The sequence below is a fragment of the Arachis duranensis genome, chromosome 2 (genome assembly GCF_000817695.3).
Source record: "Arachis duranensis cultivar V14167 chromosome 2, aradu.V14167.gnm2.J7QH, whole genome shotgun sequence".
Classification (NCBI taxonomy): domain Eukaryota; kingdom Viridiplantae; phylum Streptophyta; class Magnoliopsida; order Fabales; family Fabaceae; genus Arachis; species Arachis duranensis.
In genome coordinates, this window is record NC_029773.3 from 28,249,162 (window position 1) to 28,254,016 (window position 4,855).

The following is a 4,855-nucleotide window of genomic DNA, read 5'->3' on the forward strand; positions in this document are numbered from 1 at the left end:
AGGATATTTCCCCGAGAGGAAGAAAGTAGCCACAGTTGATGGTGAACCCCTATACAAAGCTTGCCATGAAAAGGAGTAAGAAGGATTGAATAGAAGCAGTAGGAGAGCAGGCGTCCCTGGGCTCTACAGCATCTCCATCCGCTTATCTGAAATTCCTACCAATGAATCTGCATAAGTATTCTATCCCTTTTATTATTCCTTTTTATTTATTTATTCCAATAATCACAATTACCCTTTAATCTCCCTAACTGAGACTTACAAGGTGACCATAGCTTGCTTCATACCAACAATCTCTGTGGATTCGACCCTTACTCACGTAAGGTTTATTACTTGGACGACCCAGTACACTTGCTGGTTAGTTGAACGGAGTTGTGAGAATAAACAGTGCCCTAAGAGTAAATATATGCTAAAGCTCAAAAGATAGAAATCACAATTTCGTCCACCAAGGACCAGACATTGAAAGCTACAAGAGTAACTCACTAAGTTAATAGAATAATTTATTTTAGTTTCTGAAGAAAGAAAGGTACATTGAGTTATGAATGTGCCGAATTCCGAAGTGATAGATATTGTGAAACAGACTCAACATGTCATTATCCTCAAATTACAGAATAGGCAAACTTACCTGCTTTCTAGTCCAATTATACTGGCGCGAAGCAATTGCGAGTGAAAACTGAAGTAGAACATAACCTTCTTTAGATATGTTAAATGCCCCTAACTGCAAAATTTCACCAAATTTTTTCAAGGTTAAAACCATTATAGTCCACAAATATTAGAACACATCCAATGATATAACCCCTACCAAAACCAAAATGAAGTAATATACATCGAAATGCAAAATGTAGAATAATATGCTAGTCTAGAGGAAATTATGTGACTATAGTCTAGAGGCACCTGAATCAATTATTGTAGAAAGGGTACATCTAATTCGATTATTAGCTACATTATCGGAGGCACCTGAATCAATCATCAAAAAATTTGGATTATAAGTAGAATGAGATTCAAAGTATATGTCGTCTATGGGAGAAATAGAGGTGATATGGATCTACATTTTCTCGGCTACTTTTTATTAAAGATACTCCTAAAACTCAACACATGATAAGAACATGGATAGAATTAGGCAAATGACTCTTGCAACAAAAAGTAATAAACTGAAAAAGGTGGAATTTGAATCACTGGCCACTTGAAAAGAACTATGAAGCAGCTAAAAGAGGTTTGGTAAGTGGCACATGAGCTAAACAGGTTGACAAGATATTCTAGCAAAAAAGCATCAATAATGATAACTCAGACAATGGCACTTGAAACATTAGAAGATCTGGACAATCTAAACAAGGTTCTAGCTCAATTGGACAGATGAGGGAGCTTGGACTAGGAACCTAACGTAACAAGATCAGCTGCTTGTTAGGCTAGATGAATCTGAACCTTACCTCAAACATCAATTCATTGCAGAATAGACTGTGAATTGTGATGAATCAATTACAAAAAAACTCCTAGGATTTGAAACTCATACATTGATTGTGTAATTACAACCTCCAACAGAAGAAGGAAGCAATACTATGATAAAACAAGAGAAGATTTGTAAAAAAAATTTACATTTTTCTAATTGATATTATAAATTTAGAAAACAATTTGAAATTTCTTCAAATCTCAATCTCCAGAATAATCTTAGATAAAACAAAGCAAATGAATCATAATATAGTTTTGCTAAGAAAATGATAAACATCATAAACTAGCATAATGGACTTTTCTTTTGTTTATTTTTATGCCTAAAATGAAAAATACAGAATCATAATGAAGCAAAATGCAAAATCAATAAACCTTAACAAAGAAGCATACAAAATCATAAGCAAATTGCAATAATAAAAAAGTAAACACTGAACCCTCATGAAAAAATAGAATAATAAAATTCCTAAATTCAGAACACCAACCTTCCACCCAAAACTGCACAGAACCAAATCAAAAATCCTTCTCTATTCGGTGCTATTGGAGTACTGTGTTAGTTCACCATCGCCATTGCCATTGTCAGCTTGTCATCCTTCTCCGTTCTTCAAAACTAAAAAGCGACCACATCATTTTCGTTGGGTCCTTTCTAAAATCAACTAATGTTCAAGATCTGCACGGAAAAAAATTTAACAAAATAAGTCCCAGTCATTGAATTACAGATCAGAGAGAGAGAGAGAGAGAGAGAGAGAAAGACCTAATCAGAGAAAGAATGAGTAGAGGATAACAGTGACTGACGGTAAATAGGCTGAGACATGGAGTAGAGGAAGATGGCGATGGAAAATTGAAGGCGAGTCACTAGCAAGCAGAGGAAGCACGAGGCTGAGGTATGCGACATTGGCATCCCAGAGGCAAGCTAGCATCGACAACTAAGTCGAGAGAGATTAGGGTATTTTGCGAGCACCGAGGGAAGCCTTGCGAGAGTGAGTGAGTGAGTACCGAGGGAGGGATTGTGTAAGAGAGTTGGAGCGAAGTTGACCGACGAGGGTTGGAGGGAGTGCTGGTGCGATGATGAGCAGTTCGAGTGTGTTAGGGTTGGTGTGTTAGGCGCTATAAGAGGGTTGGAATGTGTTTCTTCTCACTTCTCGGTGACCAAAAGTGTATTGAGAAAAAAATATGGGGAAAATCTAATTTTTTTTAGAAACTTTGTTGCTACGCTTTTTAGAGTCCCCAAATATTTACAGGAAATGGGCACACGTCTGGGCATGCTTTGAAAACGTGCCTATAACAAATATCATTGGGCATGCTTTAAAAGCACAAGCACGCTTTTGAAGCGTGGCAAGAAAAGATGAAGCTAGATCAATAATCAATCGCCACTTTCATGAAAGTATGGCCATTGATCCTTAAAGCATGGCAAGAAAAAGCATGGTCAAATTTCTAATCATTCGCCACCCTTATAAAAGCGTGATCATTAACCCTTTCAGCTACGCTTTTGAAGCGTAACAAATAAGCGTGACGACAGACCTTTTTCTTGTAGTGTGTATAAAATTAAATATATTGTTTCTAATATTTAAAAAAAATTATGTTGCATGTATGTTCATGCAAATATTAAAAGTACTTTAAATTCAAAGTAGTATTAAATTTATATTATGTAAATAATGTCATGTAGATATAAAAGTTAAAAACCTATTTTTCTATCTTTTTCAGTTAATATATATATAAGAGTATTTACTCATTTTGGTCCTCAAAGAATTTCGGACCAGACACTTTAGTCTCTAACTAAAATTAATTATTCAATTGGTCCCTAATAATTAACTCTGTCAGTCACTTAGGTCCTTGCTTCATCAACTCTAACTGAGAACAAAATGGTCCCTGACAACTCTAACGGGAGACAAAATGGTCCATAACTCCTTCTGTTCAGAAACGACATTATTCTCTCCCAATTTCCATCATATATCACATAACCCTAACAGTCTAGCACTGCAACTTCAAGCTACACAATGCACACTTTGCAACTTCAATGTTTACAAGAAGAAAATCCTCAACATGTTCTCAACCAATTCATATTCAGAAAACAAATGACTATGTCTTTTAAGTATTTGTCATCTTTGATGGATCCCATGAATCTAGACAGCATGTCTGATTTGTTAAGACCCATCGTCATCGTCATCTCCCTCCCCATCTTCCATATCATCACCATGGCCACATTGCCCACCACTCCGATCGCTTCCTTCAGCTTCTTCTCTAAACCAATGTTTAGTAATCGGTTTAGTTTTCATATGAGCGGCGACGAGGACATTACTCATTGTACTAATAGATCGGATGCAAAGTCGAAGCAGTTTGCCAGCTTAGACTCCGGGAGAGAAGGAATGAAGCACTCAGGGTCCATTCCAAATGAGAATTTACATATGGTGTCGAAGAAGAATCTTCTCATGATGTCATAATATCCAACAATCTATATTGCTTGCTGGAAAGTGGAGAAATGCATGCCCTTGGAGTAGTTATGAAACTTGGTATTGAGGATGTGGTGAACGTTGTTAGGGTTGGAGGTGATGTTGTTATCGAGGACGTGGAGGTGGCTGTTTTTTATGGGTGAAGTACGGAGGAGGTGGCTGAACCAGTCACAGAGATTAGAGAGGTGTGTAGTCCATGATGTAACACCCTACTACACAGAGCTTTATGCCTAGGACGTAAATCAAAGGTGGTGAGATGCTACGACCTCTAAAAATAAAGTACATATATATATATATAGCAAGGATAATATATCTAGGAGCCTTGAAGAAAAATATTGTGCAAAAACCAAGACCAGACAATTCATTACACTTGAAAAGCGATAACCAAACAGAAAATCCAAAAGACAAGATACAAATCCTAATTCGCCAAAGTCAACCTCTAAGAGGGATAAAACATGTTCTTATAGAAAATCGGAGAGAGTATATATATAACTAAGTACATAATATAAAAAGCCCAAAAGATAAGTCTTTGCTTCCAAGAAAGCAAATCTAGCACCCTCATCGAGGCGCGTCACGTCCTGCATCTGAAAAATAATAAATATGTATGGAATGAGAATCGAGAGTTCTCAGTATGATAGAGATGTCCACATAGATAATATATAAGGTTGCGGAAAAGTCAGAGACAATCCTAGAACTCTGACATTCAGAATCGAACTTAACGTTTATTCTAAACCAGAAATTTTAGTAATCTATCTAAGAGGTTCTATTTCTAATCTAACTCTTCACCTCCTGTCATCTCAAACCTCATCATCACCGGTGGAACTACCCTCAGTATCACCTCCGCCAGCATGAGGGATCTTTCAGTTGCAAACACACACAAAGCATACAAGTACTACACAATTAAAGAACAGGTACAACAGTTAAGTCATGTAGCATATAGACATATATAAACAATTAGGCAAACC